Source organism: Pistacia vera, unplaced genomic scaffold (assembly GCF_008641045.1).
Source record: "Pistacia vera cultivar Batoury unplaced genomic scaffold, PisVer_v2 Contig250, whole genome shotgun sequence".
NCBI classification, from domain to species: Eukaryota; Viridiplantae; Streptophyta; class Magnoliopsida; order Sapindales; family Anacardiaceae; genus Pistacia; species Pistacia vera.
The window spans coordinates 1,780,114-1,803,582 of NW_022196058.1; the positions used below are offsets into that span (position 1 = coordinate 1,780,114).

Sequence of the window (23,469 nt, forward strand, 5' to 3'; positions counted from 1 at the left end):
ACCGCATTTTATTGTTTATTCTTTGCTGGTTATTCGTAATCATGCACACATCGGTTTCGATCCTATCAAGGTCGATCGGATCACTCTAGTTGGTGTATTTTTGCATCAACAAAGACTGTTAGCAACTGTAATAAACACTATTTTTTTCAAGTCACGTGTATTCATAAATCAACGCGTATTATTGCTAGAATTCCTCAAATTTGAAACCACCGTAAAAGATTGAAATTAACTTGCTTGATAGACGGGGTTGTGTGAACATTGTGTAAATGGGAGACAAGAGACTTTGAAGATTATAATTATGTCGACAATGCAAGTCTTTAGATTCATTAGTTCTTTCATTTCCAGAGCGTTGGCTTTTTGGTTTAAGACTTTTGTATGAGAATCAGATGCATGTGCTCCTGTCTTTTTTGTTAAAGAAATCGGAAAATGAATGGTTGAAGTGAAACGAGGAATCTAGCTTGTGGGACTTTTTATTATTGTTTTGAAACTAGAATTGGACCAATCAGTCAGATCGGTTCGATCAGGAACCGGCCACAACTCCGGTTTAATGCTAGACCCGTTACTACATTAAAAATCGCTTTGGACTGTGGTCGGACTTGAAGAACAGTATCAAACCGTCAGTCCGACCGGTCTGTGACCTAAACTAGGTCACTAATTATTTCCGAATCTGAACCCTTTTTTTTTGTGGTTGCATTTGCATTTGAATCTTTCTTCATTTCAATCGGTTCCCCTCAGATCCTTCGCCATACTCATAACCTTACCAAGGAGCCTAGCAAACCACGACAACTGAGCCAAAAAGGAACACAAAACAGCAGCAGACCCAAAAAAAAGAGGCAGCAAACTAACAATAAAACACAGCCTGAGAAAAAAAAAAGGGAGAATCAAAGACTGTAGAACTAGAAAAAGAAACAAATGTTGCACGACAAAAGCTGAAAACACACGAAGAATACAACCAGCAGCCTTCTCAAAAATAAACATAGCACAGCACTATCCCAGTTGCAGCACATCCCACCCATAATGCCATCACGCCGATAATGAAAAACCTTCTGCAGAAACATCAGAGTTGAACACCCTACTTGAAGGCTTCTCTCTTGAACCATTCAACTTCATCATTCAGTGTGGCCAGTCCCCCCAGTATAACTTATGTATCACCGTAACTATCGTCTGATTCTTTCCATGCTTTCACCAGAACGCTTGCCACAAAATTACAAATAAAGCAAACTCCCTAACAAATAAATAATCTTGTCCCTGCATTAGAATTGCACCAAGAAATTTGAAACTAAATAACTGAATTCTAAATTTGTAATAATATTAAACTTGCAGTTGCAGAACAAACTAACCATGTTTTGAAGGAGGAGAGATCGACGGTGCCATCAAGAATGCTGTGGATGAAGGGATGCCGAGTCGCCCCAGTGTAGAGGAGACGGTGTTTCCTCAGCCACGAGTCGATCATCCCGCTCTTCTCCAAGTCTTCCCTCGTCTTCCCTTCCATTTTTTTTTTCTTCTGGAAACTGAAACTGAGACTGAACTTGTGATTTGAGAGTTGATAATGGTTCGCAAGAGAATTTATAAACAGAGAGTGGACGACGACTGAGACGAAATGAAGAAATCGGCAATGCAAGAGAGAATATATGGGTTAGGGCTCGATAGAATGAAAAAATGGGTAAAAGAAATTGCATTTTAGGAATTAATAACCGGGGGTAAGAGTTGATCCGGTTTTGCCCCTAAACCGGTTAGACCGGCGAGTTGCTGCAGGAACCTTGGCCCAACCACAGGTCATACCGGATGAATTCATATCCTTGGTTTTTATGCCGGCCTAGTCCAACTCAGTGGCCATTTCCTAGTCGAATTGGGTGAAATGTTCTGTTCAAGCTGGGTCGGGTTTTAAAACATTGGTTTTTATAGATGATGAACATATTAAACGCGCGTGTTGTTTCTCTTTTGTAGATAAAAATTTCACATTCATATAAAACAAATAATTCATTTCAATCAAGATTTTCATAACAGGATTGCTCATGTAGGTTATAGGATTCATTATTTTAATTTTTCAATTTCGTGGTTTTAGAAGAAAAAAACATACCGAAGACTTTTTCATTTTATTAATCATTTTCAATTTATTTATTTATTTTTTTGTCAAAGCACAATGTATTCGCAAAATAATACATCCTTACTTTCTTCAATAAGGGTAGGATTTTCATTATTGAAGTTTTATGGCTAATAGGGTAGTATTTAAATTATTGAAATTGCATGGCTAACATGGAAGGAAATTTCTAACTTGTTTAATATATATTTTGCTTTTTAACACCCACCACATTTGGTTATGTAGCCTAATTTCCCCTTTTTCATTAATTTATATATTTGTTTTCTCTTTCCTCTACTTAATCATTGATATAATTTGTTAATTAATTAAAAATAAACATTTAAGTGTAAAGTTTGTTGGATGATAAAAAAAAAATTACAATCATAACTACACAAAGAGATTTTTTAAGAGGAAAAAACAATTTTTTTATTTCTTCTTTATACTTTGCGAATGTTCTCTCTCAATATGTATTAGCTGACATTACACATATATATTTAGTTTGGTGAAGATTCCAAGTAAATTAAACAATGCCACCCTACAACATGTAGGAAATATAGGTCCATGTATCAACATTAGATACAAAGAAATATAATTTAATCCCTTGTTAAATTAGCATTCCTTTCGTTCTGCCTTTTGGCATCACTTAACTTTATTGAATCCAATCAGGGTGATAATCTTCGAAGGCTCATTAAGTCTAAAAGATGGAGAAACTCTTTTCTGGGAAATTCTGGGAGAATCAAATGTGAAACAAGAGTATATTCCCGTGTATATTGGGACTCAAGATGGTTCAATGGAACTGGACAAGATTACTACATTGCCTGGCCAACCTAATGGTTTAAACTTCAACTAGTACTCAGGTTATGTGACGGTTGATCCTCAGGCCGGAAGAGCATTGTTTTTCTATTTTGTTGAGTCACCTGAAAATTCTTCAACGAATCCTTTGGTTTTGTGGCTCAATGGAGGTAATTAATCAATTAACAATAGTCTCTATAAACTATTTCCATCGGCATTCATATACATATACAGTTGGTAACATGTAACATCAATATTTTATTGGTTTACTCAAACATAAGTACATTAGTTTATGTGTTTAGAATGGGCATTATTCATCATCATTTACAATTAATAAATGTATTAATGTTATCATAATCATCAAATTTTAATTATTATTTCCTCTCCTTTCATTTTCTTATCTTAAATTTTTCCTATCTTTTGAACCGACTAAAAAATTAGCTGTTAAAGTAATAAAATTAAACTATTTATGATATTTTAAGGACCTGGATGTTCCTCATTAATTTGGGCATGGGGCTATGACTGAATTAGGACCCTTCAGAGTAAATAGTGATGGCAAAACACTATTTCAAAATGACTATGCATGGAACAATGGTGAGCAAATCTACCACTGATTGATAATTTCTTAGTTTATTTTTCTTCCCAATCATAATACTTGCAATGAATGTTTTCAAACAATGTCAGTGCCAAACGTGATCTTCTTGGAGTCTCCAGCTGGAGTAGGCTTTTCATATTCGAGTACAACTTCAGACTATAATCTCTCAGGTGGTAATGCTACTGCAGCCGATGCCTATACTTTTCTTATCAACTGGCTCGAAAGGTTCCCTCAATATAAATCAAGAGATTTTTTCATAACCGGGGAGAGCTAAGCCGGTCATTACGTGCCTCAGCTTTCAAATGAGATTATGCTCCACAACAAATATTCAAATCAAACTGTTATCAATCTCAAAGAAATTGCGTTACATATGTTATTTGTTTTGAGAGATATTAATTCCTCCATATAATCATCTTTACAATTTTTTAATTTCCAAAATTTCAATATCATGCTTAAAAGACAGATTTAGTCGTTAAATCACATTATGTAACCTAATTGTCTTAATAAAAAATTATAATGACAAAAATAGTCAGATTACACTAAACTATAATTTTAGCACTATCTGACATGGTCTATATGGTTTAATTAGACCATTAAACCATACTGAGTATAGTCCAGCATAATCTAATGTTATATATTATGAACACATCATTTGTTATTTCATTAAGAGGATACTAGATTTTATGGCTCAATTTGTCCTTTAAATAAAACTTGTATATTTTGGAAAATTGAGATTATTGAGTTGACTATATATATCTAAACCCCTTATTTTGAGATGTAATTGATTTTTTCAGATCCTTGAATTAAATATTCGTGAGTAACTTATTTTGAATGGAAATAACTATTATTTCAGATTGGTAATGGAGTGCTTAACGATGTTACAGACTTAATGGGAAATATTGACTACGGATGGACTCACGCTTTAATGGCAGATGAAACCTACAAAGGCATTTTCCAAATATGGTGACTTTGTGAATGAAACTTGTTCGGAAAAATGCGGACAATTTTTAAGCACAGCAGGGTATGAGATGGGAATTATAGATCATTACAACATTTGTGCCCCACTTTGCGGCAGTGTCCATGCATATGATGCTCAAGAGAACAACTCCAATGGTTCAGTAAGTATTCTTCTCAGCCATAAGAATTGAAAAAAAAAAAAAAATGAATTAGTATGTTTAATTGTTTTTGAACGAAACCTCAATGGTATAATAAATCATACATATGTAATTATGGGGCCATAATTGATCGAGTTCATTTCAGAGAGAGTAAAGTGAACTTTATTATATATTCAGCTCAAATAAGTAACTGTACAAGTGTTTATTACGATTATATACAATCTGCAGTAACTACGGTCAACCATAGTTAAATATTTCTAACTAACCATAACCGCAATTAACTAACTATAAAACTAATAATCCAAATAATCCAAGACACCCCTCAAGTTGGTGGGTGATGAATATCAAGCACCCCCAACTTGGACAATAAATGGCATGAAGAGAAGTATGAACAACCTTAGTAAATAAATCAGCAGGCTGCTCTTGTGTGGGAACATGGACAAGATGCACCAAACCCTCCTTAATCTTTGTACGAACGATGTGGCAATCAATGTCAATATGCGTCACACGTTCATGGAACATAGGATTGCAAGCAATGTGAATGGTTAATTGATTGTCACATCCAAGAGGAATGGGCAGCTAGAGTGAAAAACCAAGATCATGCAGGAGTTGAGTAAGCCAAATAATTTTACAAACTGTGGACGCCATGTGGCACGGTATTCAGCTTCAGAAGATGATCAAGAAATTGTAACTTGATGTTTAGATTTCCAGGACAGTAAAGAACTTCCCAAGAAAATGCAAAAACAAGTCATTGATTTACAACTCATAAGGCAAGAAGCCTAATCAGAGTCACAAAATTCTTGAAGATGCAAGGAGTCGTGAGTTGGGAAAAACAAACCCAAACCTGAAGACACTTTCACATATCTGACAATCTTAAGGGTAGCATTGAGATGTGATTGCTTAGGTTGGTGCATAAATTGGCTGAGTAGGTTTACTGCAAAATTGAGATTAGGTCTGGTGAGACACAAATAGAGCAACTTTCCAACCAATTTCTGATATACCAAGGGATCAACTAAGCCTGGATCTTTCTGGCCAGGAAAGCTTGATCATACTCCACATAAGTGAGTTTTAGTTGAGGATCAAGAGGATCCAAGGCTGGCTTGGCAGCAGCTGATCCAAAATTAGATATCAACTCCAAAGCATATTTCTTTTGACATATACTTATACCTTTAGAGGATCTAGCAACTTCAAAACCTAAAAAATATCTAAGAGAACCTAAGTCCTATAGCTTGAAATGAGAATGCAAGAGACCCTTAGTATCTTGAATCATAGAACTGTCACTGCCAGTAATGACCAAGTCATCAACATACACAAGTAAGATAACAATGTGTCCATTATGTTTCTTAAAAAAGAAAGAGTATCTGATGGGGATTGTTGGAAACCACCTATCAACAAGGCATTGGTGAGCTTATTATTCCAAGCCTTGGAGGCCTATTTCATGCCATATAAGGACTTGTGAAGCTTACAAACTAAAGGCTTGTCATGTTGATTTGAGAAACCTTGTGGTAAATGCATATATATTTCCTCTTGAAGATCTCCTTGCAAGAATTCATTGTCAACATCTAAATGAAAAAGAGGCCAATCTTTCATGGATGCAATGGCCAAGACCGACCTCACTGTCACTATCTTCACTACAGGAGAAAATGTCTCCTCATAATCGATACCAACCTGCGGGGTAAACCCTTTGGCAACTAATCTAGCCTTATACCTTTCCAAAGTCCCATGGACATTATACTTAAGCTTATACACCCATTTTGGAGTCTTACCAGGAGGCAGGGAAACTAGAGACCAGGTCTAATTTCTTTCCAAAGCTTGAATTTCCTATTGCATAGCTGCAATCCAATTTGGATCTTTGGATGCTTGGGTAAAAGATGTGGGGTCAGTTAGAGCAGAAATACTAGACGTATACTTTTGCTAGGTAGAAGAAAGATTGGTAATAGGCAATGTAATTGTGTATATGATATTTGATAGTCGAGGTCTGATTTGATTTGGACAAAGTGGGACACACAAAATCAGTGGTCCCAAATGGGAGGTTTAGTGGGTTTGCTGGACTTTCTAATTTGGATGTGAGAAGGGTAAGGGTGCATTAGGCATAGAAGAAAGTGAATAGGAAGCTGAGGAACTAGGTATAGTTGGTTTTGTCTCATGAAGATCATTTGTAGAAGTAGTAGGCAAAATGGAATCAAATGATGTATTTAATTCTTCTTCCTTGAAATTTTTAAGAAGAAAGGGAGGTTTAGTGGACTGATGTAAAAGAAAAAGAAAAATATGTTCATGAAATATAACATCTCGATTGATACATACTGTTTTGGAGTGCAAATCATACAGTATATATCATTTCTTAGTAGAGGAATAGCCAAGAAATACACAAGGAATGGACCTTGGAGTAAACTTATCCTAGATAGGCAAATTTGTAGCATATGCCAAACAGCCAAAAACTTTCAAATGATCTAACTTAGGCTTATGACCATAAAATTTTTCAAAAGGTGAAAAACCATGTAGAACTTTGGTAGGCAGTCTATTGATAATATAGATAGCTGCTTTGACTGCATAGCCCCACAAGTAATCTGGAATATGAGATTGAAACTTAAAAGCTCTAGCTATGTTAAGAATGTGTCTATGCTTGCGTTTTACCACTCTGTTTTGTTGTGGAGTGCAAACACAAGTGCTTTGATGTATAATGCCTAAGTTTGACAACAAATCATGACATTGTTTGTTGAAAATTTCCAAGCCACTTTCAGTTATAATATATTTAGATGTTTGACTGTATTGATTTTGGACCATGTGCAGAAAGTTTTTTAAGGTTTGAAATACATCAGACTTGAATTGCATAAAAAAAAGCCAAGTTATCCGAGTAAAATCAACAATAGTAAGGAAAAACCTTGCATTACCCTAGGTTGCAATTCTATAAGGGCCCCAAACATCTAAATGCAGCAATTCAAAAACGTGTGATGTGGTTGTTTCACTTAAAACAAATGGTAATCTAGTTTGTTTAGCTAAGGTACAAACATACAATGAAACTTATTCTTCGATCGAAGTTAATTTCGCAGTTTAAAACACTGCTCTGATACCATGATCGAGTTCATTTCAGAGAGAGTAAAGTGAATTTTATTATTCAGCTCAAAGAAGTAACTGTACAAGTGTTTATTACAAGAGAAATACTAGCCTTACAAAGAGAAATACAAAGAGGGGTATACAAAGACAAATCCTACCCTTAATCTTCATGATTGTCTTTCTCTCTCTCTCTTTTTCCCTTCTTTCAAGGGTATGATTTATCTTTGTATGCCACTCTTTGTATGTATCTTTGTAAGACTAGTATTCCTCTTATTACAATTATATACAATCTGTAGTAACTATGGTTAAGTCAACCATAGTTAAATATTTCTAACTAACCATAACAGATCCAAGAATATTGAGCGCTACCTTTAAAATTTTGTACATATAAGCTGTCATAGAGATTAATCTACAAATTATGATTAAGCAGGTGAACAACTTTGATCCATGCTCAGACGAGTATGTGCATTAAATATTCCAGAGGTTCAAACTGCTCTTCACCCAAATCACTCAGAATGGGAAGGTTGCAGGTACTCAGCATTAATTACGGTTTTTAAATTAATACTCAGATGTTATGTAATAGTTTGAATAAATTATTGCTACTAATTAAACATTAAATTTTTTCAGAGGTCTTCTTTGGAATGATAGACCCTTTGCTGTCCTACCCATCATAAAGGATATTATGGCTAGCGGAATAAGAGTCTGGATATACAGGCAAGTACAGTTGCACAACAATCAAGTTAACCAATTGAATAGACTAAATATATGGGAGTACTTCAGAATAATTATACATTTTAACTGAAAACATTTATAACAAACAGCCGAAATATATATAAATTTATTGAAGGTTTCTAACAATATAATGTGATTATATTTTGCAGTAGCGACATAGATTCAGTTGTGCCCGTTACATCATCTAGCTACTCAATATCAACCCTCAACCTTCCCATCAAAACAGCCTGGTATCCATGGTACACAAATGATGAGGTACTAGAAAAAGTATTTTTATTGATCAACAAAAATTTAGTCTATATTTTTACTGCATCCACAATATATGATCTTGACAACTTAGCCTTAACCTGATATTTCTTTCCTTGGCTTAATGACTAACTAGTGTTAGAGGCAAAATTAATTAAACTGACCAAAATAGGATAATTTGAAATATAGCCACACTCGCAGTTATAAAATGTTCCTTAATCCGATTTGTTTCGTGTTATTTTGCTGGAAAACAAGTTTTCTAGTCCATATCAAGTAAGTGAATATTAATTGTGTTGTATGTTTGTGTTATGCCTAAAAATATAGGGCTGACGCAAGACTCGATCAGCACAAAAGGTCAGAGCTTAGGTAGGCCCGCAACCAGTCAGAGGACCCATGTCATGCAATGACAGGGGCGGCATGCTCACGTCAGGGTAGTGGGTGCGCGTCAGACCAGCCATGAGCTATAGTGATTTCACGTGTCCAATCCTTGCACCAAATCGCGTAAATCACTTTGGAATGTGAGCAATGGGACATAAAGAATAATTTGCACGGATAATCCCACCAACTTACAGATTTAGTAATGATAACCTTAATCCATCCCACTATAAATGTAGAGCTCCTCTCTCATTTAAGGGATTAGCTAATCTCTCAAAAGAAAATATAGCATTCTTTCTCTTGTATAATCTTCTGTAAGTCAGTCCGCTGAACGCGACCTAACCACTATCATTAATAAAAATTCAGTGGACGTAAGATTTGTTTTCTTAGCATCTGAACCACTTTAAACGTTGTTCTCTATTGTTTTTATCGATTTCTCACATCCACGTGTGTCTTCTGGGCCAACTCAGCATTTCACACATGCGTTTAGTTGGTGTCAAAATCACGCATCAATAGTTTGTAAAGGACATTATGTTATTTAACTAGTATAGTATATGATGAATCTATCTTGAGTATTTTATTGCTCTGGGAGTTATTATAGTTCATTCCTATATTTTTGAAAATAATAAAAATCTCTTGGCTCCGTTTGTTTAGTTTATCATAATAGCATTCTATTCTGAATAGTATTTTTAGAAAATAAGATAGAATTCTGATAATATTTTTGGTACATTTTTTAAAAATATTTAGAATATTTTCAACCTTCTAAGTTTGTTAATTTAACTAAAACCCCCCACAATAAAGGTTTATAAACTACAAAACATCCCCATCCACCCAACTATTGTCAGCAACTGGCTACCACCATCGGACAGTGGCCAAAAGCCATCGAGATAGCACACAATTGACTGGATCTGGTCGGTCATGCGTCTATCTAGCCTTTTCCGATCAAATCCAATGTAGATCTAGCTGGAAACTACTAGATCTACTGCCACATATCTTGTCATTGACTGCCAAATTTGGCCAAATCTGGTCATCGTTGACGGCCAAACGACAGCCAAGATATGGCCATCGTCAACGGCCAGATCTTTGGCTGTAGATCTGGCTGCTTCCAGCCAGATCCATGGTGAATCTTGCTAGAAATGGACAAATTGATGCACGATCGGCCAGATCCAGCCGTGTCAGTGGCGACAGTGAGTGACAGTGGCTTAGGTGGGTGGGGGTGTTTTTGTTAATTTTTAATTTAAAAACTTTTATTGAGAAAGGTAATTGTTAATATTTTGAGTTGAATAGAATATGATTAAATTTTAAAGAATATTAAAACAAATGCGTTTTTTGTTTTTTAGGATAGGAGAGTGGAAAAAGAGTGTGCCAAACGCAAGGCTTATTTCTTGAAAAATTAAATTCTAACCTCCATTTTGTCAAATTTTTCTGTCGCAATAAATTAATGGTAAGATATTTTGGATATTTCAATCTTTTAACAAAAAACACTATTGACCTTTCATTTTTTTTATTTTTTTTAAATCCTAACTACTTTCCCCGTTCTTCTTTCTTCATCCTTTGCAACAATCTCTTAGATCCAGCCTCGCGCAATTGCCTTGGGGCTGGATACAACCTAGATTAATTGCCTCGAGGTTGAATCCAGCCTCTTGTGGCTGTTGCAAGGCCTCTTGTGGCTGTTGCAAGGCCAAATTCAACCTTCCACAGTCGACATGAGGCTAGATGTAGCCTCGCATGGCTGTCTTGATGCCATAAAATGCCCCCAATGGCTCTCGCAAGCCCATTTCAACCTCTATCAACACCAAGGGGGCTTTTTGGTGAAATTTAGAAGTTTGGTAAAGTGTGTTGGGTGATTTTGAAAACTAATTTGAAGTTTGTTTGGTTAATAAAGAATTTTGACAAGTTTTTGGTTGATAAATTAGAATGCGATGAACTTTGGTAAAAACATCATTTTTATATTTAACATGTTTTTATTAATGAGTTTTAACAGAATATTGGTTAGGATCCGATTTTCCGTTTATTTTGTAATTTTGTCAAAAACTGGGTTGTGTGAACATTGTGTAAATGGGAGACAAGACTTTGAAGATTAATTATGTCGACAATGCAAGTCTTTAGATTCATTATTCTTTCATTTCAGAGCGTTGGCTTTTTGGTTTAAGACTTTTGTATGAGAATCAGATGCATGTGCTCCTGTCTTTTTTGTTAAAGAATCGAAAATGAATGGTTGAAGTGAAACGGGAATCTACTTGTGGGACCCAATGCAGTTCCAGATCAGTTCGATCAGAACCGGCCACAACTCCGGTTTAATGCTAGACCGTTATACATTAAAATCACTTTGGACTGTGGTCGGACTTGAAGAACAGTACACAACCGTCAGTCCGACCGGTCTGTGACCTAAACTAGGTCACTAATTATCCGAATCTAAACCTTTTTTTTTTTTTGGTTGCTTTGCATTTGAATCTTTCTTCATTTCAATCGGTTCCCCTCAGATCCTTCGCCATACTCATAACCTTACCAAGGAGCCTAGCAAACCACGACAACTGAGCCAAAAAGGAACACAAAACAGCAGCAGACCCAAAAAAAGAGGCAGCAAACTAACAATAAAACACAGCTTGGAAAAAAAAGGGGAGAATCAAAGACTGTGGAACTAGAAAAAGAAACAAATGTTGCACAACCAAGCGAAAACCACAAAAATACAACCAGCAGTCCTCAAAAATAAACATAGCACACACATCCCAGTTGCAGCACATCCCACCCATAATGCCATCACGCCGATAATGAAACCTTCTGCAGAACATCAGAGTTAACACCCTACTTGAAGGCTTCTCTCTTGAACCATTCAACTTCATCATCATGTGGCCAGTCCCCCAATATAACTTATGTATCACCGTAACTATCGTCTGATTCTTTCCATGCTTTCACCAGAACGCTTGCCACAAAATTACAAATAGCAAACTCCCTAACAAATAAATAATCTTGTCCTGATTGAATTGCACCAAGAATTTGAAACTAAATAACTGAATTCTAAATTTGTATAATATTAAACTTGCAGTTGCAAACAAACTAACCATGTTTTGAAGGAGAGAGAGTCGAGGTGCCATCAAGAATGCTGTGGAAGGGATGCCGTAGCCCCAGTGTAGAGGAGACGGTGTTTCCTCAGCCACGAGTCATCATCCCGCTCTTCTCCAAGTCTTCCCTTCCTTTTTTTTTTTTTCTTCTGGAACCTGAAACTGAAACTGAAGCGTTTGAGAGTTGATAATGGTTCCCAGAGAATTTATAAACAGAGATGGACGACGACGAGACGAAATGAAGAAATCGGCAATGCAAGAGAGATATATGTTTAGCTCGATAGAATGAAAAAATGGGTAAAAGAAATTGCATTTTAGGAATTAATAACCGGGGGTAAGAGTTATCCGTTTTGCCCTAAACCGGTTAGACCGGCAGTTGCTCCAGGACCTTGGCCAACCACAGGTCATACCGGATGAATTCATATCCTTGGTTTTATGCCGGCCTAGTCCAACTCAGTGGCCATTCCTAGTCGAATGGGTGAAATGGTCGGCCAGCTGGGTCGTTTTTAAAACATTGGTTTTTATAGATGATGAATATTAAACGTGTTGTTCTCTTTTGTAGATAAAAATTTCACATTCATATAAACAAATAATTCATTTCAATCAAGATTTTCATAACAGGATTGCCATGTAGGTTATAGGATTCATTATTTTATTTTTCAATTTGTGTTTTAGAAGAAAAAACATACCGAAGACTTTTTCATTTTATTAATCATTTTCAATTTATTTATTTATTTTTGTCAAAGCACAATGTATTCGCAAAATAATACATCCTTACTTTCTTCAATAAGGGTAGGATTTTCATTATGAAGTTTTATGGCTAATAGGTAGTATTTAAATTATTGAAATTGCATGGCTAACATGGAAGGAATTTCTAACTTGTTTAATATATATTTTGCTTTTTAACACCCACCACATTTGGTTATGTAGCCTAATTTCCCCTTTTTCATTAATTAATATTTGTTTTCTCTTTCCTCTACTTAACCATTGATATAATTTGTTAATTAATTAAAATAAACATTTAAGTGGTAAAGTTTGTTGGATGATAAAAAAAATTACAATCATACTAACAAAGGATTTTTTAAGAGGAAAAAACAATTTTTTATTTCTTCTTTATACTTTGCGAATGTTCTCTCAATATGTATTAGCTGACATTACCATATATATTTAGTTTGTGAAGATTCCAAGTAAATTAAACAGCCACCCTACAACATTGAGAAATATAGGTCCATGTATCAACATTAATACAAAGAATATAATTTAATCCCTTGTTAAATTAGCATTCCTTTCGTTCTGCCTTTTGGCATCACTTAACTTTATTGAATCCAATCAGGTGATAATCTCGAAGGCTCATTAAGTCTAAAAGATGGAGAAACTCTTTCCTGGGAAATTCTGGGGAATCAAATGTGAAACAAGAGTATTTCCCGTATATTGGGACTCAAGATGGTTCATGGAACTGACAAGATTACACATTGCCTGGCCAACTAATGGTTTAAACTTAACAGTACTCAGGTTATGTGACGGTTGATCCTCAGGCCGGAAGAGCATTGTTTTTCTATTTTGTTGAGTCACCTGAAAATTCTTCACGAACCTTTGGTTTTGTGGCTCAATGGAGGTAATTAATCAATTAACATAGTCTCTATAAACTATTTCCATCGGCATTCATATACATATACAGTTGGTAACATGTAACATCAATATTTTTTGGTTTACTCAAACATAAGTACATTGTTTATTGTTTAGAATGGGCATTATCATCTCATTTAACATTAATAATTTATAATGTTATCATAATCATCAAATTTTAATTATTATTTCCTCTCCTTTCATTTTCTTATCTTAAATTTTTCCTATCTTTTGAACCGACTAAAAAATTAGCTGTTAAGTAATAAAGTTAAACTATTTATGATATTTAAGGACGGATGTTCTCATAATTTGGGCATGGGGCTATGACTGAATTAGGACCCTCGAAGTAAATAGTGATGGCAAAACACTATTTCAAAATGACTATGCATGGAAACATGGTGAGCAAATCTACCCCTATTGATAATTTCTTAGTTTATTTTCTTCCCATCATAATACTTGCATGAATGTTTTCAAACAATGTCAGTGCCAACGTGATCTTCTTGGAGTCTCCACTGGAGTAGGCTTTTCATATTCGATACAACTTCAGACTATAACTCTCAGGTGTAATGCTACTGCAGCCGATGCCTATACTTTTCTTATCAACTGCCTCGAAAGGTTCCCTCAATATAAATCAAGAGATTTTTTCATAACCGGGGAGAGCTAAGCCGGTCATTACGTGCCTCACTTTCAAATGAGATTATGCTCCAAAACAAATTCAAATCAAACTGTTATCAATCTCAAGAGATGCGTTACATATGTTATTTGTTTTGAGAGATATTAATTCCTCCATATAATCATCTTTACAATTTTTTAATTTCCAAAATTCAATATCATGCTTAAAAGACAGATTTAGTCGTTAATCACATTATTAACCTAATTGCTTAATAATTATAATGACAAAAATAGTCAATTACCTAAACTATAATTTTAGCACTATCTGACATGGTCTATGTTTAATTAGACCATTAAACCATCCTGAGTATAGTCCAGCATAATCTAATGTTATATATTTGAACATCATTTGTTATTTCATTAAGAGGATACTAATTTTATGGCTCAATTTGTCCTTTAAATAAAACTTGATATTTTGGAAAATTGAGATTATTGAGTTACTATATATATCTAAACCCCTTATTTTGAGATGATTGATTTTTTCAGATCCTTGAATTAAATATTCGTGAGTAACTTATTTTGAATGGAAATAACTATTATTTCAGATTGGTAAGGAGTGCTTAACGATGTTACAGACTAATGGGAAATATTGACTACGATGGACTCACGCTTTAATGGCAGATGAAACCTACAAAGCATTTCCAAAATGGTGACTTTGTGATGAAACTTGTTCGGAAAAATGCGGACATTTTTAAGCACAGCAGGGTATGAGATGGGATTATAGTCATTACACACATGTGCCCCACTTGCGGCAGTGTCCATGCATATGGCTCAAGAGAACAACTCCAATGGTTCAGTAAGTATTCTTCTCAGCCATAAAATTGAAAAAAAAAAAAAATGAATTGTATGTTTAATTGTTTTTGAACGAAACCTCAATGTAAATAAATCATAATATGTAATTATGGGGCCATATTGATCGAGTTCATTTCAGAGAGAGTAAAGTGAACTTTATTATTATTCAGCTCAAAAAGTAACTGTACAAGTTTTTTATTACATTATATACAATCTGCAGTAACTAGGTCAACCAAGTTAAATATTTCTAACTAACCATAACCCAATTAACTAACTATAAACTATAATCCAAATAATCCAAGACACCCCTCAAGTTGGGTGATGAATATCGCACCCCCAACTTGGACAATAAATGGCGATGAAGAAGTATGAACACCTTAGTAAATAAATAGCAGCTGCTCTTGTGTGGGAACATGGACAGATCACACCAAACCCTCCTTAATCTTTGTCGAAGATGTGGCAATCAATGTCAATATGCTCAACGTTCATAACATAGGATTGAAGCAATGTGAATGGTTAATTGATTGTCACATCCAAGAGGAATGGGCAGCTAGAGTGAAAAACCAAGATCATGCAGGAGTTAGTAAGCCAAATAATTTACAAACTGTGGAGCCATGGCACGGTATTCAGCTTCAGAAATGATCAAGAAATGTAACTTGATGTTTAGATTTCCAGGACAGTAAAGAACTTCCCAAGAAATGCAAAAACAAGTCATTGATTTACATCATAAGGCAAGAAGCCTATCAAGTCACAAATTCTTGAAGATGCAAGGAGTCGAGTTGGGAAAAACAAACCCAAACCTGAAGACCTTTCACATATCTGACAATCTAAGGGTAGCATTGAGATGTGATTGCTTAGGTTGGTGCATAAATTGGCTGAGTAGGTTTACTGCAAAATTGAGATTAGGTCTGTGAACACAAATAGAGCAACTTTCCAACCAATTTCTGATATACCAAGGGATCACTAAGCCTGGATCTTTTGGCCAGGAAAGGCTTGATCATACCCACATAGTGAGTTTTAGTTGAGGATCAAGAGGACCAAGGCTGGCTTGGCACAGCTAATCCAAAATTAGTATCAACTCCAAAGCATATTTCTTTTGACTATACTTACCTTTAGAGGATCTAGCACTTCAAAACCTAAAAAATATCTAAGAGAACCTAGTCCTTAGCTTGAAATGAGAATGCAGAGACCCTTAGTATCTTGAATCATGAACTGTCACTACCAGTAATGACCAAGTCATCACATACACAATAAGATACAATGTGTCCATATGTTTCTTAAAAAGAAAGAGTGATCTGATGGGATTGTTGGAACCACCTATCAACAAGGCATTGGTGAGCTTATTATTCCAAGCCTTGAGGCCTATTTCATGCCATATAAGGACTTGTGAAGCTTACAAACTAAGGCTTGTCATGTTGATTTGAAACCTTGTGGTAAATGCATATATATTTCCTCTTGAAGATCTCCTTGCAAGAATCATTGTCAACATCTATGAAAAAGAGGCATCTTTCATGATGCAATGGCCAAGACCACCTCACTGTCACATCTCACTACAGGAGAAAATGTCTCCTCATATCGATACCAACCTGCGGGTAAACCTTTGGCACTAATCTAGCCTTATACCTTTCCAAGTCCCATGGACATTATACTTAAGCTTACACCCATTTGGAGTCTTACCAGAGGCAGGGAAACTAGAGACCAGGTCTAATTTCTTTCAAGCTTGATTTCTTTGCATAGCTGCAATCCATTTGGATCTTTGGATGCTTGGGTAAAAGATGTGGGGTCAGTTAGAGCAGAAATACTAGATATATCTTTTGCTAGGTAGAAGAAAGATTGGTAATAGGCAATGTAATTTGTATATGATATTTGATAGTGAGGTCCATTTGATTTGGACAAAGTGGACACACAAAATCAGTGGTCCCAAATGGGAGGTTTGTGGGTTTGCTGACTCTAATTTGGATGTGAAAAGGTAAGGGTGCATTAGGCATAGAAGAAAGTGATGGAAGCTGAAGACTAGGTATAGTTGGTTTTCTCATGAAGATCATTTGTAGAGTATAGGCAAAATGAATCAAAGATGTATTTAATTCTTCTTCCTGAAATTTTTAAGAAGAAAGGGAGGTTTAGTGGACTGATGTAAAAGAAAAAGAAAAATATGTCATGAAATATAACATCTCGATTGAACATACTGTTTTGGAGTGCAAATCATACAGTATATATCATTTCTTATAGAGGAATAGCCAAGAATACACAAGGAATGGACCTTGGAGTAAACTTATCCTAGATAGCAATTTGTAGCATATGCCAAACAGCCAAAAACTTTCAAGATCTAACTTAGGCTTATGACCATAAAATTTTTCAAAAGGTGAAAAACCATTAAACTTTGGTAGGCAGTCTATTGTAATATAGATAGCTGCTTTGACTGCATAGCCCCACAAGTAATCTGGAATATGAATTGAAACTTAAAAGCTCTAGCTATGTTAGAATGTGTCTATGCTTGCGTTTTACCACTCTTTTTGTTGTGGAGGCACACAAGTGCTTTGATGTATAATGCCTAAGTTGACAACAAATCATGACATTGTTGTTGAAATTCCAGCCACTTCAGTTATATATATTTAGTGTTTGACTGTATTGATTTTGGACCATGTGCAAAAGTTTTTTAGGTTGAAATACATCAGACTTGAATTGCATAAAAAAAAAGCCATTTATCGGTAAAATCAACAATGTAAGGAAAAACCTTGCATTACCCTAGGTTGCAATTCTATAGGGCCCCAAACATCTAAATGCAGCATTCAAAAACGTGTGTGTGGTTGTTTCACTTAAAACAAATGGTAATCTAGTTTGTTTAGCTAAGGAAAACATCACAATGAAACTTATTCTTCGATCGAAGTTAATTTCCATTTAAAACACTGCTTGATACCATGATCGAGTTCATTTCAGAGAGAGTAAAGTGAATTTTATTATTCAGCTCAAAGGTACTTACAAGTGTTTATTCACAGAAATACTACCTTACAAAGATGCATAAAAGAGGTATACAAAGAACATCCTACCCTTAATCTTCATGATTGTCTTTTCTCTCTCTCTTTTTCCCTTTTCAAGGGATGATTTATCTTTTTATCCACTCTTTGTATGTATCTTTGTAAGACTATATTCCTCTTATTACAATTATATACAATCTGAGTAACTATGGTTAAGTCAACCATAGTTAAATATCTAACTAACCATAACAGATCCAAGAATATGAGCGCTACCTTTAAATTTTGTACATATAAGCTGTATAGAGATTAATCTACAAATATGATTAAGCAGGTGAACAACTTTGATCCAGCTCAACGAGTATGTGCATTAAATATTCCAGAGGTTCAAACTGCTCTCACCCAAATCCTCAGAATGGGAAGGTTGCAGGTACTCAGCATTAATTACGGTTTTAAATTAATACTCAGATTTATGTAATAGTTTGAATAAATTATTGCTACTAATTAAACATTAATTTTTTTCAACTTCTTGGAATGATAGACCCTTGCTGTCCTACCCATCATAAAGGATATTATGGCTAGGAATAAAAGTCTGGATATACAGGCAAGTACAGTTGCACAACAATCAAGTTAACCAATTGAATAGACTAAATTATGGGAGTACTTCAGAATAATTATACATTTTAACTGAAAACATTTATAACAACAGCCGAAATATTATAAATTTATGAAGGTTTCTAACAATATAATGTGATTATATTTTGCAGTAGCGACTCCACTGCTAAGTTAGATATCAAATCCATAATTGTTTGATCCCTCTAACTTGTGAAGCAATTAGGTTTATTAATTTGCTGCGTCAAGAATTAGTAATCTTAAGAGGAACACTCGACTAAATTAAATGCAATCGCTTGAGTTTGTGTTGTTTAGCTTCATCGATCTCTCTAGTTCTTAAGGCTGCCACTAGCATAAATCTTTAGCGCTTGTCTAGGGTTGTTTAGTAGTAAGGTTAATTAAGATCGCTTGTTTCCTAATTAATTACAACTAAGGAGGGATAGGAAAATAGTTCCAACGGTGAATATTCAGGTATGAATTGATTTAATTTTGCATCAATGATCAGTTGTAAGATTCTGATGGTGGATGTTGACGGAGACCAAGTTTCGTTATATTAATTGATTTCGAATTGAATTGTTTTTGTTTTTGTTTTTGTTTTTTTGGCTAAGATTGTTTTCTGTACTCAAAACCCCCCGGCCTTATTCACATCATTGAAAATTCGGCTAGACACTCTTCGTGGGATCGACCCTTGCTTACCCTATTTATAGTTCAGTAGTTAGGTTAGGAAGGTTTTTAATCTTGGTTGCTTACGACAGCAGACCAAGTATGCATGCATAATGTTTGATGAAATGTCCAAGAGAAGTGTATGCATGAGTGTATTTATTTGTGATCTTAACATGAGCTTGTAAATGATAGAGAAATACTTATTTTTATGCTACATGGCATCCTTGCATTAGATATTTACATTTAGAAAGAATAATGAGCATGAATCATCTACATGCAATCATATGCATATGTATAAGAACTTAAACAATAAAGAACTTAAAGAATAAAGAGAAAGAAAGAAAAGCACTAAAGAACAAAAAGAAAGAAAGAAGAGTGCTAAAGAAGAGAAAAGAAAGGTTGTTGCAATGGGGAACCCGTGGGTGATAAGAAGAAGAATATTCCCACATGCACGCCACCTTCAGTGAGCAGCCTAAGAATAAGAAGAAGAATTTGTACGGCCTGTAAGAGTGTGTGTGGATGAGGGCTGTACCCAGGAGAATATACCTACATGCATGCCACCTTAAATGAGTGGCCTAAGAAGAAAAGAATTCGTACAGTCCGTAAGAGTGCATGCAGATGAGGACTATACTCACTCACACAGCCTGGGTTCCGAATCCATGCATCAATTAAGTCCGATCGGCAAAGAATAAGAAAGAGTAAGAAAAGAAAAGAAAGAAGAGAAAAGAAAAGAAGAGAAGAGAAGAAGAAAGAAACATAGAAAACAGAAAGAAAACAGAATAAGAAACAGAAAAGTAGAAAGAAAATGCATCTCTACGCATTTGTGCATTTGCATCATACTTATGCATGATACCATGATTTCTATCATGGGTAGTAAGAAAGTGATAAAGAAAGAACATAGAGAACTAGAAAGAAAGAACAAAGAAAGTGATAATAAAAAGAACAGTTAGAATTAAGAAGAAGAAAAAGAGTAATGTAAGGAAAGAATTTAGAATATGAGCAACGGATAGCGTAGCAGATTTACTTACTGAGCAACTAGTGTTCACCCCGTTGTTTCTAAATGTTTTTGCAGGAAATAGGTGAGAAGCGATTGGATGGATGTCGAGAAGCGGAGAGAAATGGCACCACTGTCCACAGTTTCCAAGCTAATGTATATGATAATTTTGTTATGTAAAGAGTTTAATATATTCAGTAAAGAAAATTTTTGGGCCCATTACTTTTCATTTTTATGCTTATGTATTTTTATCATATTATATTTTCCAAGTATACTAGCTAGAAAGAGTCATTACACAGATGTTGTGTGTGATTTTTCCGTCAAGCTCGGATAATCACGAGGTTATAGCTCGCCGCGGAACCTGCCTGACTCAAGTGATTGTCTGACCTTGTCAGGTTGTAGCTCAACCTAGCACAAGCTAGTCGTGACCAATCCTCACAAGTGTTCAACCAACTCACAAATAACTTTAGATCCCAGGTATCTCAAAAAGGATCAAATTGACAAAAATCTTTGCAAAATCACAACACTCAATCACGAGAATATCGGAGTTGCATTTCAAACTTATTTGTAATCCCTTTATTTTCGCTATTTCCTTTGTACAAAATCTACCACCCCACCCCCCCTCCCAATGAGGAGAAAAGGGTTGGCAAATTGTTCTAAGACTGTCATTGTAAACTCTCACAGCAAATATAAAAACAGTGGACGTAGGCTCAAGAGTTCAACTCGCCGAACCACTTTAAAAACTTTCTTGCCATTTACTTCACCGCATTTTATTGTTTATTCTTTGCTGGTTATTTGTAATCGTGCACACATCAGTTCCGATCCTGCCAAAGTCGATCGGATCACTCTAGTTGGTGTATTTTTGCATCAACAAAGAGTGTTAGCAACTGTAATAAACACTATTCTCTTCAAGTTACGTGTATTCATAAATCAACGCGTATTATTGCTAGAATTCCTCAAATTTGAAACCACCATAAAAGATTGGAATTAACTTGCTTGATAGACGGGGTTGTGTGAACATTGTGTAAATGGGAGACAAGAGACTTTGAAGATTAGAATTATGTCGACAATGCAAGTCTTTAGATTCATTAGTTCTTTCATTTTCAGAGCGTTGGCTTTTTGGTTTAAGACTTTTGTATGAGAATCAGATGCATGTGCTCCTGTCTTTTTTGTTAAAGAAATCGAAAAATGAATGGTTGAAGTGAAACGAGGAATCTAGCTTGTGGGACTTTTTATTATTGTTTTGAAACTAGAATTGGACCAATCAGTCAGATCAGTTCGATCAAGAACCGGCCACAACTCCGGTTTAATGCTAGACCCGTTACTACATTAAAAATCACTTTGGACTGTGGTCGGACTTGAAGAACAGTACCAAACCGTCAATCCGACCGGTCTGTGACCTAAACTAGGTCACTAATTATTTCCGAATCTGAACCCTTTTTTTTTTTGGTTGCATTTGCATTTGAATCTTTCTTCATTTCAATCGGTTCCCCTCAGATCCTTCGCCATACTCATAACCTTACCAAGGAGCCTAGCAAACCACGACAACTGAGCCAAAAAGGAACACAAAACAGCAGCAGACCCAAAAAAAAGAGGCAGCAAACTAACAATAAAACACAGCTTGAGAAAAAAAAAGGGGAGAATCAAAGACTGTGGAACTAGAAAAAGAAACAAATGTTGCACAACAAAAGCTGAAAACACACGAAGAATACAACCAGCAGTCTTCTCAAAAATAAACATAGCACAACACTATCCCAGTTGTAGCACATCCCACCCATAATGCCATCACGCCGATAATGAAAAACCTTCTGCAGAAACATCAGAGTTGAACACCCTACTTGAAGGCTTCTCTCTTGAACCATTCAACTTCATCATTCAGTGTGGCCAGTCCCCCCAATATAACTTATGTATCACCGTAACTATCGTCTGATTCTTTCCATGCTTTCACCAGAACGCTTGCCACAAAATTACAAATGGAGCAAACTCCCTAACAAATAAATAATCTTGTCGCTGTATTTGAATTGCACCAAGAAATTTGAAACTAAATAACTGAATTCTAAATTTGTAATAATATTAAACTTGCAGTTGCAGAACAAACTAACCATGTTTTGAAGGAGGAGAGATCGATGGTGCCATCAAGAATGCTGTGGATGAAGGGATGCCGAGNATGTGGTGGAGGAAGTAGCGATCTTTGTTTGTTTTGGATAGGTAAATAGAGAGAAAGAGAACTTACCTTGAAAAGATAAAATTTTAAAAAGGATGTAAAAAATCGCAGGGGTGTGTTTGCTACATTTTAAGCTTGCAGGGATTGACAAAATTTTATAGGGGTCTGTTTACTAGATTTCAAACATATAGGGACTAATTGAGTTTCTCGGAGATGTGTTTGCTTGACACCAGTTAGACCAATCAACCCAAAACTGGGCCCCTTGACCAGGTCAACGGATGCTTCGAGTTTAAAAACATCAGTCATAACTAGACAAAGAGATATATTAAGAAGAAAAACCAAATGTTTTTTTTTGTTTTTTAATTACTTTGTGAATGTTCTCTTAGATGTATTAGCTGGCATGACACATATAAATTAGTGCTGTGAAGATTCCAAGTAAATTTTAAAATGCAGCCGTTCAAGATTTATGAAATATAAGGGTCATGTACAAATAGTTAGATACAAAGAAATGTAATTTAAGGCTTTTAAGCCCCGGTTTGACTTGAATAATTGCATCGATAGCTTTACCAAAAGAAAGCCAAAAGAAACACATTTTACAATTGCATTTTTAGAACGCAACCGGCCAGGTTGAATTTTTGTTAAGTTGTAATGAATGTAGCTATATCACTTGGATTTTCTAACGTCCCAAAGAACTTAAAAACAGGTTAACTACCTTAATATGGGTTTAAAACAATTTCCTCCTGAGGTTTGGGGAAACTATAAAGGCACCCAAGGGTTTCGGATAGTAACAAATGCACTCAAAAAATTGATTACCTTGCTATACAAAGTCTATAATACCATTTGTCAATTATATATTATTTTCCATTTTTATTTCTTCAATTATTATATAGTTAAAATAAAAATTTAAATGAATCTAAAACTTC

General features: G+C 35.2%; 1 pseudogene; it reads left to right on the top strand.

Moving 5' to 3' along the window:
- The first annotated feature begins 1,659 nt into the window (after window positions 1–1,659).
- LOC116132345 lies at window positions 1,660–20,562 on the top strand (annotated as a pseudogene).
- Window positions 20,563–23,469: the final 2,907 nt, after the last annotated feature.